The following is a 13,837-nucleotide window of genomic DNA, read 5'->3' on the forward strand; positions in this document are numbered from 1 at the left end:
TACATTATCCATTTATGATACTTCTGTCACCTGACTACATTACCACAGACTTATTCTACTGTAGAGCTGAAAGTATACCTTACATGTATAAAAATGATTTGAAGGCAGCATGGTGTAGTGGAAAGATTTCTGGAGTTTAATCAGAACCTTGTCCTGGATCCCAGCTCCATAACTGTGTGGTTATGAACTGAGACAAACTCCTTCAGCTTTCTGGGCCTCAGGATCTTGGGCTGGGAAATAAAACCACTGGATGATACAATCTCTAGGATACCTCCCAGTTTTCACATTTTCTAAGGGACTCTGTTCCTTCAGAAGTCTCAGAGAAATGGAATCATCCTAATTCATTGAGTTCAATTCTTTCTTCAACCCCAAATCCATAGCTTGCCCTGGAAATGGAATGAAGCTTGGATCTTGAGGCATGATTGAGTAACTAGGACATTTGTTGCACCTGAGCATATCTTAAGATAGAGTGGTTTCTCAGGCAGCATTTACCAAAATATATTCAGGGAACACTAGTCCTGTAAGATATTCTGTCAAGTAAGTTTCAGAAATGCATTCCTTATCTCCCCTTAGAGATGTACAATGCAAGCTAAAGAGTTGTGGCTTGGAGCTGAGCAGGGTTATGATAGATTAGCATGAATTCGCCAGAAATGAGGTGAACGTTCATGAAGTCACTCATCAAAGGCCTCCAGACCCATGTTGTGTGAAAGGAGGGAGGGAGAGGGTTGTTCTTTACTTTTGCTCCTAAGGGCAGACATTGCTCTCCGGGGAATAGGGTTTTTATGAGTACTAACCAGAATTCAAAAATTGTTTGGTAATGAGAATGTGGTTGGGGGTGGAATGATAGCAGAGGAAAGTTGTGGGATGAATAATGACTGCACCAGTATGACGTTGTCTGCCTTGCTGAGGGGGCCCAACAAAATCCTCTTTCTCAGAAGCAGTGTAAGCGGTATGAGCTTGGTAGATGTCCACTTGGATATTGCATTTTTAGAGTCACACTGCTGCTAGAAAGCATTGAGTCATAACATTTTTTGTTTAAATAGGGTTGGAAAAAAGATCAGCCCTTAGGTTGGGCAGCAACATCTTTTGGTTGAAGAGGAGGGAGGGAGCATGTGTATCATCACATGGCCAAGTTGTTTGGTGGATTCAGAAAGGTGTCAACTAAAAAGTCTTCTCTTGTTGTGGCCTATCCAACCACCAGCAAACTACCTACAGAACACCAGTGTGACTCTCTACAGTGTACCTGTCTAACTACATACAGTGCACCACTGTAACTACCCACACTGTGCTAGGCTCTGTGGTAGCTCCTTGAGATTTTGGAGGGTAAGACATGGCTTCCTGCAAGGACCTCAGAATCCAGGATATCTAGAACATCTAGGAAATGGAGTAAGAGCTTTATCTGACAAAGCTTGGGCATTAGAAGGACAAGATGGGGCCAGAACATAACTGGGAATGTCAGGGAAGGTTTCCTGGGGGAGGTGATACCTGAGCTGTGTTATGAAGGATGAGTAGGCATTAGGCAGATGAAGTGTGTTGGCAGATGAGCAAGGAGGGCATTATGGGCACAGTTGAGAACAATTGTATTGGGGGACAAAACAGTGAGTGGGGGACAAGATCCTACCCTGTGTTGCTGAAAGGAAATATGTGAGGTGGGGAGAGGTGCATGGTGAGGGTGGAGAGGTAAGAATCGTGTTATGAGGGACCTGATTACCATTGCAAGGAACTAGGGCTGCCGTTAGCCTAAGGTTAGTGTTTTTCAAAGTTTGATCCCTATACTCTTTGAATCAGAATCCTCTTAGGTGCTTGTTAAAAATTCAGGATTTACTGAATCAGAGCTTTTGGAGGAGGCAGCCAGAAATCTGCATTTTAGAGAACATACCAGGTGATTCTGGAGTACACTGAAGTTTACAGCTGCCACTTACGGAGACAAGAGTCATTGAAGAGTTTCAAGTGGTGATGTTGCTGAATCCATGGTTTAGCTAACTTGCCCTGGAGTGTATTAGATTAGATAAAAGCAGGGAGACCATGTAAGGGTCTCTTGAAATAATCCTGTTGGAAGTTGAATATGCCCTGACCACAGTAGTGGTAGCCAGGATGCAGAGACACACTGATAAGGCCACAGAAGCAGAGTACAGGTAAGCATTGAACACTCACCCGAGGCCTAAATAGCTAGTTCTGGTTTGGAAAAGGGCAAAAAGCATGGACTCGTCTGGCTGATGGGGGGCATGAGTAGGGTAAAGTTAATTGGGAGTAATGGTCTTTGGAAGATGTTGTAAGCAGTAGAGTGATTCTAAGTTGATAGAACTCAAAAGTCAGACTCCACTTCAGTGTCTAGGTTAAATGCAATAATACTTTAGGATGATGCACATACATGGTGTCTGAGACTCACCAGCCAGTAGGACGCATGGGTACAAACATGTGCATTAGGGAGCAGAGGACATCATCTTCACTTATAAAAGGGAAGATGTTCAATGTTCACAGAAAAGGCCAGAGACTTCCCAAGTGCAGGGTGGAGAAAATCAGAATTAGCCCTAATGCAGAAGTTCCCATGTGGTGGGGTTTGTATTCTCTTCCTTCACACAACCCAGTCTCCTCTCGGGAGGTATCTGCTGTGAAGAGTTTGGTGTTTAACCTTCCAGATCATCTTCTATGCTTGTACATGTAGGTGTGTATATTTCTACAGAAGTACATAGTTTTATTTTGAGTGTGCATGTGTGTTTCTTTTTATGGTTAATTTAAGGAATTTTCTTTTTAAAAATTTCCAGTTTTATTGAGATGTAATTGACATATAACATTTTATTAGCTTAAGGTATACAACATAATGATTTGATGTATGTGTATACTGCAAAATATTACCACAGTAAGTCTAGTTAGCATACATTACCTCACAGAGTTACAATTTTTTCTTGTGATGAGAACTTTTGATTCACTCTCTCAGCAATTTTCAAATGTACAATTCAGCGTTGTTAACAATAGCCATCATGCTGTACATTACATTTCTCAGAAATTTTCAAATGTACAATTCAGTGTTGTTAACTATAGCCATCATGCTGTACCTTACATCCTCAGGACTTATTTATCTTATAACTGGAAGTTTGTACCTTTTGACCATCTTCACCCATTTCACCTACTCACCCACCAACCCCCACCTCTGGCAACCACCAATCTGTTCTCTTCCTATGAGTTTGGTTTTTTTAGATCCACATATAAGTAAGACCATTTGTCTTTGTATTGTGAAGTATTTGTGTTTCTCTGACTTATTTCACTTAGCATAATGCCCCCAAGGTCTATCCATGTTGTCACAAATGGCAAGATTTTCTTTTTTATGGCTGAATAATATTCCATTGTATATCTGTACCTTAACTTTATGCATTCATCTATGTTAATTTGTTTGTTTGTTTTTTGAAGTATAATTGACCTATAATACTATGTTAGATCCTGTTACACAATCTAGTGATTCACTTTTTATATACATTACAAAAAGATCACTAGGATAAATCTCATTACCATCTGTCACCAAAGATATTACTTTGTTATTGACCATAATCCCCATGTTGTATATTTTACCCCGTGACTAATTTATTTTGTAACTGAAAGTTTGTACCTCTTAATCTCCCAAACCTATTTCACTCATCGCCTCATCCCTTTCCCCTCTGGCAAACCACTTGTTTGTTCTCTGTATTTATGACTCTGTTTCTGTTTTGTTATATTTGTTCATTTGTTTTGTTTTTAGATTCCACATAAAAGTGAAATCATACAGCATTTGTCATTTGTCTTTCTCTGACTGTTTCACTTACAGACCCTCTAGGTCCATTCATGTTGTCACAAACAGCAAGATTTCATTCTTTTTTATGGCTGAGTAATATTCCATCATATATATATAACATCCTCTTTATCTGTTCATCTATTGATGGGCACTTAGGTTGCTTTCATATCTTAGCTATTGTGAATAATGGTGCAATGAAACATTGCATATATGGTTCATATTGTACCCATATATATGGTTACATATATCTTTTCTAATTAGTGTTTTTGTTTTCTTTGGAAAAATACCTAGAAGTGGAATCTAGGCCACATGGTTGTTCTATTTTTAGGTTTTTGAGGGATCTCTACACTGTTCCATAGTAGCTGCACCAATTTACATTACTACCAGCAGTGGACAGGGTTCCCTTTTCTCCACATCCTTGCCAACATTTGCTATTTCTTGTCTTTTTAAGAATAGTCATTCTGACAGGTGTGAGATGATATCTCATTGTGGTTTTGATTTGCATTTCCCTGATGATTAAGGATACTGAGCATCTTTTCATATGTCTGTTGGCTATCTGTATGTCTTCTTTGGAAAAATGTCTATTCAAGTCCTCTGCCCATTATTTAATCTGGTTGTTTGTTTTTTTATTGTTGAGTTATAAAAAATATTTTGGATATTAATCCTTTGTCAGATATATCATTTGCAAATATCTTCTTCCATTCAATAGGTGGTCTTTTCGTTTTGTTGATAATTTCCTTTGCTATGCAAAAGCTTTTTAGTTTGATGTAGTCCCATTTGTTTATTTTTGCTTTTGTTTCCTTTGCCTGAGGAGACAGATCCAAAAAAATATTGATCATACTGCCTATGTTTTCTTCTAGGAGTTTTATGGCTTCAGGTAAGTCTTTAATCCATTTTGAATTTATTTTTGTGTATGATGTGAGACAGTAGTTCAGTTTGCTTCTTTTGCATGTAACTGCACAGTTTTCTGAACATCATTTATTGAAGAGGCTATCTTTTCTCTACTGCATATTCTTGCTTCCTTTGTCATATATTAATTGGTTATATAAGTGTGGGTTCATTTCTGGATTATTTATTCTATTCCATTGATCTATGTGTCTGTTTTTGTGCCAGTGCCATACTGTTTTGATTACTGTAGCCTTTGTGGTATAGTTTGAAATCAGGCAGCTGATTCATTCTTTTAAATTGCTGTCTCTTGGTATGGTGCTACCACTTTTCTATTGCATACTCAAGGTTGATCCAAATGTATAACTGCTTCCCCTGCACTAGGTTGGGACCATGAACATCCTCATCCTTTTCTCCTCATATCTCCTTCTGATACCAAAGCTAGGGTTTCCCTTCTTGTTCCCCAGGATCTCCATGTCACTTCAGCTAAAAGTATTTTCCTGGCAGCTGGCCATGCCACATCTTTGAGTTGCCACCTGGCTATATCTAGTGGGAACAAGGAAGCTTGCTGTCTGTATTCCTGTTCTTGAAAAAAGCCTTCATGGATGAAAGATTTGAGAATCCTATATATGGCACATTGACTTGTGATGTGCCCTCACAGCCATGGGGCTCTAAATATACACACTCTATTATATGGTACATTCTCATCTGAACTGAGCAGTCTTGTTTCCATTTCTTTATCACTTACTTCTTTATAAGTCTCAGTGTCTGCTAACAGAGGAAGGGCATTTATTGGAGAGTGAGCCCACTGGGAGAAAAAAGAAAAGCACTTGATAAAGAATTTCATGATTTGGAAAAACATAACGATAATTGTGGCACTTGAAAAAGATGTTAAAAGTTACAGCAGATTTGTCCTGACCACATCTCTTCACACAGACATCAGTACAGGTTACTTGTAACAATACCAGTCAAGGAGATGAGATGTTGGCTGATAATAATTGGAAGGTCTAAGCCAACCACAGAGCCAGGGTCACTGAGACATCTCTGGCTTCTCCACCCACATGCTGATGGAAGAGTTGTGTGGGCTTTTATTTAATTGAAGCAGTCAGAATGGAAACGGCAGAAAATCTCCTGCTTCTATTTATTCTCTGAGTTTCTATGGAGAGATGAGCTCTGAGTGGTTATCCTTTTAAAAAGATATATATGAGGAAAATAGTTTCCTGGTGGTCAGGGAGGAACTTGGGCTTGGGTGGAGTAGCTGGCTGTATTCAAAGGGCAATTTGAGTGGTGTGGTGATGGGAAAGGGGAGGTAAATAGAATTTATGTCCCCTTGAGTTTTATTAATAGTAATGATAATAATAAAACAATAGCTCACATTGTTTTGAGCACCTACTGGGTTCTAATCACAGTCTTAATGAATTCTCAAACATCCGTGAGGTGGGCAGGGCAGAACTGTTATCCCAATTTTACTGTTGAGGTTCAAAGAGGTTAAGTTAATTGCCTGAGGTCACATATCTGTTAAGGGACATTGCCTAAATTTGAAAAACAGGTCATATGATCCTGTAACTTTTGTTTTTAATATTTATGCTATATGGCTGTAAATATAGAGATCCAAATTGAGGTAGGAGAAAGTGCAGAAGGGCAGCAAGTTGGTCAGAGGGGATCAGATTTAGCTGGTTACAAGATTCTTAGTCATCATTTTAGACTCTCTGAGCACACTGACGGACAGGTGTGCCAAAGTCTCACAATCAAGGAACTCTTTCTAGGGGCTTGTAGTATTTCATCACCCTCTACCAACACTCAACTCCATGAGCACCCATGAAAGTATATTCTCCTCAGAGGTCATGGTTCAGGATTCTTCAGAGTCATCTACTTTCTTTCTTAAGGATCAGGAAGACACGAGAATTAGCAGCACCTTGAAAGGAATGTTTGACCATCCTGGGTCAGAATGAGGCCCTGTATCATGAGACAGTGTAGCAGGTGGGGAGCCTTCTTGGTGCAGGAGTAGAGGCAAGGTCGTATCCAGGAAGGTTTCAAGTCTGAAGAAGGAGGAGAGAAAGAGCAACGAGGTCAAGAGGCCTTGGGATTTGAGAGGGTTGGGATGTGGTGTGGGTGGAGCAGGCAGTTTTGAGGTTATGAACAGACAGTAGATGTGAAAGATCTGCTTTGATGGTACTGGATGCATGACATGGGGAATGGGATTGCTCCTAAAAGAGCTGAGCAGGTGGACAGGGCCCAGGACAATGCCTCAAACATGGGCTTAATTATGCCTGGTATTTGTATGATGCTTTTAAATTTCCAAAATACTTCTAGGTCATATGCAATGTATTTGCTGCATTAAACTGAATAAAGGGGAATCTCTGTTACAAGTTATTACTTGGAAGTTCAAATGTGTCCATGCATATTATGATAATTTAGGAAGAAGTCATTGACTCTGATAGGATTTAGCACATACCTCAACTTCAACTTTTGGGTTAGCTTATTATCTTGAAACAAAATGACAGCAGGTAGTTCCTGTGACTGCACTGGAACAAGTCTACAGTCTAGAGAACCATAGAGGGAAATGTTAAGGTTGGCTTCTTCCCAGTGAGGGAGGGACAGTGAAGAGGATTGAGCTGAGAATTACCTTTGAAGTAAAAAGGAAAGAACTTCCTGGCACAGGTTGTCAACAGAGGGACAATCCTTACCACTGGTGACCTCTCTCATCTCTAACTCCACCAGCCTTTTATCTGTTTCTCTCTCTTTTGACATGTTGAAGTGGAAATTCCATTTTTTGGGGCCACCCAGGCCCATTCCTTCTTTTGGTAACAGCACCCAAAATTTCCTTTGGGTGACCCCTCCTCCCTTACTGTCAGGCCACAGCTTTGGGTGAAGATAGCTCCACTGCTGGCATTGGGGAAGGATCATGTGACCATACCTGGCCGATGAGAACACTGAATTCCTCTAGCCATGGTGATTGGTTCAGGGGTGGGCACATGACCAGGATTTAGTGGGCACTACAGGAGGAGAGGCGGTCTATTTTTGCTGCCTTGGATCTTGATAGTGTGAGGATGGGAGACTCAAGACACCAGTAGCCACCTTGCCCCACCATGAGGGGAGATGGAATACTCAAAAGGGCTAAGTGAAGTGAGGTTAACATCAGAACTATTTACAGAGGCATCGGGGAGGATTAAGGGAACATAGAAAACATAGTGAAGTACCCAGGGACTCGCAACAGTGGGCCTTGGTACCCTTAGTTCTGAAGAGGCGAGAGGAGGGAACAGTGTTACCAGAGCCTGACAAGAGTTAGAAGAGGAATGCAGTCACTGCCAGACTATCAAGGCAGAGGGGAAGTGGGGATGGGCTGGGGGGAAGTAAATACTCTGACCTTTACCCACCTCAAGCTTTCAAATCTTATGCTGTTTCTTGCACTGGCTGGACACAATCAAAGCCAGCAATCAAGCCCAGGTCAGTGCAGGGTAAAGAAGGGCACAGAATGGATCTGAAGTGGGGGAGGTAAATGGAGAAAACCAGCACAGAGCTGCTCTTGATGTCCTATTAGGTTTGACAGGAGAGCCAGTAATCCTCCTTTTTGCGTAAGCCAGTTTTGGGTGGCTGTTGTCTGATTTGTACTGCCAGAGTCCTATGTGAAACATAAATCTTACCAGCTAGCTGTTATTGTAGTTATTGGTTATGTCTCATCTTTCCTACTAGATGTGAACTTTTTGAGGGTAGGGACCATCCTTTATGCTTCTGTATTCTCAGTGAAGTGTCTGGCACAGAGTAGATGCTCGGTAAATGCTTGCTAAAGTGAGTCAAACTGAATTCCATGCAGAGGGAATGGCTCATGAAAAGACACAAGGCATGCCCCATCACAGCAGACTGGGAAGTCAATAAATGTGGGTGTTGGAATGGGTGGCCATTTGTTGCATGGTGATAGAGCACCCTGGGCCACTTCATCCCTACTGTGAAAGCAGAGAAGACTTGAGCTCCCTAAAGAGGAATTTGTGCAAGTGTGTGGGAGGGTGCGAGAGAACAGAGAGAAGAACATTAATGTTTCAAGCTATGGGGAGTAATTCAGGCACCATGGATTCTGATCAGCAGGACAGCCAAGGTGGAATTTCACAGGGGAATAAGGTGTTCAGCAAGAAAACTGGAATAGAACTTCAGTGTTAAAAGAGCCAATAGAAATCATCTGATATAATCCTTAGCATGTGAAACTGTGAGTGTGGGATGGCAGTGGATGACTCTAAAGCACCAGCACATAAAGTTGATTCAGTACAACATGCTAATACCTTAGGAGAAAAAGAAATCACAAGCCAGGATAAAAAAACTCAGGGACGGGTTCTGATTAGCTTGGTTGGGTCCAATAGCCATCCCTTCTACCAATCACAGAGGCCAGGAGGTCTCACGGTTCTTTCTGTACCAATTACCAGAAGAGGTGGGGGGAAAGCTACTGGGAAGATAGAAGCTACATTCTAATGTTTCCAAACATTTCAGTCAGTCTGGAGCCAGGATATCTATCTTGTTTTTTGCAGATAGTATTGTAAAGATCTCATACCAGAGGGGGTAGTCTGGGGTTCTAAGGGACCATAAAATGCTACAGGCAAGAAAGATGTGGGATATTCTTAAACAATTGGCTGGGAAAATGCAAGGAACACAGTCAAACTCTGAAAGTATTCTGGGCATTCAAATTATTATGCCTTAAGGCAGTGTTTCTCAAAGTGTGGTCTGGGGAATCCCTGGGAACCCCCTTTCAGAGGGTCCTCAAGGTAAAAAATATTTTCATATTAATATAGGGCAAACAAGCAAACAAAACTAAATTTGCTTGTTTCACTCGTATTCTCTGAAAGTGTACAGTCAAGAAGGAAAGTGAAATCTTTCAGGGACTGTCTGCCATGTGATAATGCCACAGACTGAATGCAGAAGCAGGTATGAGAATCCAACTTTTCTATGGAGCCAGACATCAAAGAGGTCTGAAAAATGTAAAACAGTGTCACTTTTCTATTTTTTTGAAAGTAGTTATTCTACATAAAAATAAATTATGTTAACCATGAAATTGGTTTATTGTTGTTATTTTTTAGATTAATTAATATATAAATATTAAAAATTTGTCTCTGTTTTAGTTTCTAATATGCTAAGTATTAATAGATATAACCTACATTAACAGAAGCTCTTTGGAGTCCTCATTTATTTTTAAGAGTGTAAAAATTTGGTCCTGGGACCAAAAGTTTGAGAATCACTGCCTTAAGGTAGTGGTAAATCCCTGACAGTGGACAGGGGATGGGAATTCTGTTTTTCCAGCTTGTATTTTTGTTACCCGTAGTTCGCTTGAATACTGAGGTTATATTGAATGAATGACAATGCTTGTCATCCTGTGGAGATAGCCCCATGCAGGGAGTAGTGGAAAGATCATGCATGAAATTTAGTCAGGCTCTCCAGGCTTTAACTTCTAGTTCCTTTGGGCAAGTGATCATGATCAAATTACTTACTATTTCTGAACGGCAATTTCTTATTGGTAAAATGTAGAAGGTAACAGCTACCCATTGACAAGAATTTTGTGAAGATTAGATGATGTCTTTATGAAAACATCTAATCCGTTGCCACGTAATAATAGGTTTTCCATAAATATTAGTCTTCTTTCCTCCCTCTCAGATTGCTCCAAAGAATCAGTCCCTTCAGAATCTTCAACAAGAGTTCTAGTCTGAAGTGGTTTCCAAAGATAGGTCTGCCTGGTCTCTGGTCCCATAAGTCTCTTGCTCCTCTGAAGAATCAATACCAGTGCCACTGAATTATATATCCTGGATTTGCTTACTCTTGGTGGATATAGTGAAGCCACAGGGGAAATTTTATCTATCTCCTATCTATCTATCTATCTATCTATCTATCTATCTATCTATCTATCTATCTATCATCTATCTATCATCTATCTTAAGTGAATTTTTTTCTTACAAACACCCACTCCTTTTACTTTGGGACCAGTATTGACTTAGAGGGTAGGGGAAAAGGCCCCAGTCTGAGGGTTACCTAGCAACAGTTGGACTTCAGGTGAAATCTGTTAATTAGTTTGGTATGAACTGTGGTTGGGGAGGAGTTGCCTAGCAACCAGCAGTTGCCTGGAACTCACTGCAGATTTTGGTGGCAGCATTCACACTGCCTTCAGAAGGGGTTCCCATAGTTGCTTGCTCATGGAAATTTTCAACCAAATCTATCCATCCGGATGGTCTCTCTCAGTCTCTGTTTTTCTTTCTCCTCCCCCATTTTCTCTGTTTCTCTGCATCCATCAGTTAACCAGGCAGTTAAAAGAAAGTTGAAATTTGGGGGAAGCAACAAGGGCTAGTGGAAAAAGCATGAATTCTGGAGCCAAATAAATATGTATTTCAAACCTGTTCTGCCACTTACTGGCTCTATGAGTTAGATAAGTTACCTCATCTCTTTAAGAGTCAGTTTCAAATGAGAGATAATAGAGCCAAGCCCAGAAGGCTATTGTGAGGTTTAAATTAAATAAGGCCCAGAGTACCAGGCACATGGCAATACTCACTACATTTTATTTCTTTCCATTCTTTCTCTTTGTAAATTAGATATTCTCTTTGTAAAATAGATATAGAGTCAGGAACTCTGTATGGAATCAAATTAGAAGTGTATGCCTAAAACATAAGCAATACAGAGGAGTATGCCATAGTTGTTCATAATACTATATTTTATATAAATATATTGGGAACCACTTCTCCTACCAGTTCTTTAAAACTAGACATTTAGAAATGAAAAAAGAGAACAAGATATGCTTGAACATTGGTGAAGGTGGTTTTTTGCTTGTTTTTTCCTGTGTATAGAAGATGCTGTCAGATCATGAATCTGCTTTATTTATTTTTAAATTTTTAATTGAAGTATAATTGACATATAACATTTATTGGTTTCAGGTACACATCATGAATCTGTTTCTATATCAGAAACATTAGGATGCTGTCATAGAGAGATAATAGTTCCTCAAAGATGTCCACATCCTAATCTTGCAATTGTGATTAAGTTAATGATCTTGAGGTGAGGAGATTATATTGAATTGTCATCAGGATCCTTATAAGGGAAAGAGGGAGGCAGGAGAAGAGAGGACAAGAGCGGAGATCAGAGAGAAGGAGATATGAAGATGCTACAATGCTGCTTCCGAAGAAGGAAGGGGTCACAAGTCAAGGAATGCAGTGACCTGTAGAAGCTGGAAAAGGCAAGGGAATCAATTTTCCCCTAGAGCCTCCTTCAAAAGGAATCCAGCCCTACCAACATCTTGATTTTAGGCCAGTGAGATTCATTTAGGACTTCTCATCTCTAGAACTGTAAGATAAATTTGTGTTGTTTTTAACCCACTAAGTTTTTGATAATTTGTCATAGCAGCAATAGGAAACTATACAGGCACCTTTGAGGGTTGGTGGGGGTGGGGGTGGGGTGGAATCAGACACCGGGAAACTTGACCCCACTGTGCTCCCGTAGCTGCCCTTGACTAGTTGAGACAAGCCGATTCTCAAAAACAACAAGACAGTTGTTTTTTCACCTGTCTATATCACCTGGTCTAGTCTAGTATTGGACTAGACCAGGATCTCTCCTGGGTCCCTTCCAGGGTGATTTTGTATGATTCCAGGTCTGTCTAGTGGAGACAGTTGGAGTGAATAATTTAAAATGTCACTAGGTTCTTTGGAGGGCTTGTGTTCATTCAACTGGTAGGTGTCAGGTGCTGTGCTAATTGCTGGGAATATAAAGACATATAAGCTGTTTCTGCTCTTGCAGAAGCCGTGGTCCAGTAGGAGAGGGAAAGAGGGTAGGACAGTGCTAGGCCAGGGGGATTCACGGTGTGCTGGGGGCAGGACTAAGGCTCCTGACTGGTGTGAAGGTGGCAGCGCCACTTCCCAGAAGAGATGAACGATGAGTGTTTAGCAGGAAGAGGCATGAGTGAGGACAGTTTCCCAGGCAGAGCCTGTGCAAAGCAGGGACACAGCGGAGCTGGCTGACTGATTACAACAAAGAGGAAATGGGGCTGTGTGATTGGAGGGGGAGTCGTAGGCTCAGGCTGGGAACAAAACAAGAGTCAGAGCCAGGAGGGCTCATGAGTCACACCCAGGGCAGCAGGGAGCCCCTAAAGAGTTTTCCATGGGTCATGGCAAGATATACGTCATGTGCTGTGATTACTTTTCACTATTTTAAAACTTAGGGAGACTATGGGATAGGAACTTGCCAACAAGTTATTATTACATCATAGATATTAAAAAATGTGAAGACCTAGAGAAAAATATGTCAAAGCATTAACTCTGGAGCTAAAATGCCTGGTTTTAAATCTTGGTTCTACCACTTGCTAGCTGTATGACCTTGGGCAAATTGCTCAACTCTTTGGTGTCTCAGTTTCCTCATCTATAAAATGGGGATAATAGCCTTATTGCTTCAGAAAATTAAATGAATATAATGAAGCGCTTAGAACACTGCCTAGAATACATCTAATGTTCTATAAGTCTTTGCTATTGTCAATGAAAATTCAATTAACTATCAAGTTAAGAAGAAAAAAGGGAATTTTATTTGAGCCAAATTGAGGATTATAACCCAGGAGGCAGATTCTCGGAAAGCTCTGAGAACTTTTACCCCTGTTAGAAGTTGGAGGCACAATCATATACATTTTTGAGACAAAGGATTGTACATCAAAACGACATACTGATATTTTACATAATTCACCATAGTCCAGGTGACCACATACAAAGCAAGCAGCAAGTCACCATGACCCCCTACAGAGCTGGGAAAGAACGTTATTCTTTTAAAAGTTTACATTTCTAGTGTTAGAAGAAAGAAAAAAATAGATCTTTAAGGCTGAGCAGGCACTCCCATCTTTGAGGAGCTGAGGTTAAAGTGTAATGCAGATGCACACTGCACATTAGGAAAGGAGGAGGACCAAACAAACACAGAGAGAGAATTTTATGTGTAATTTTTTCTTGTCCTGCCTTAAAATATAAATTTTATTTCATCACTATTATACTTTCTGATAAGATCCCACACATTAGAGTTCTTTTAAACATCACCCTCAAAAGCACACTGTTTGGTTTGAGGGTAGTGGTTCTCTTAGACCACATCCAAGGGACCTCATTATTGCATGTGGTAAGGTTACCAAGGTGGACCTTGTTAAAATACCAGTTCTTTTAAAACTCTATTTGGCAGCAAAGACTCCAAGGAGACCAT

This window comes from Eschrichtius robustus, chromosome 20 (assembly GCF_028021215.1).
Source record: "Eschrichtius robustus isolate mEscRob2 chromosome 20, mEscRob2.pri, whole genome shotgun sequence".
NCBI lineage: Eukaryota > Metazoa > Chordata > Mammalia > Artiodactyla > Eschrichtiidae > Eschrichtius > Eschrichtius robustus.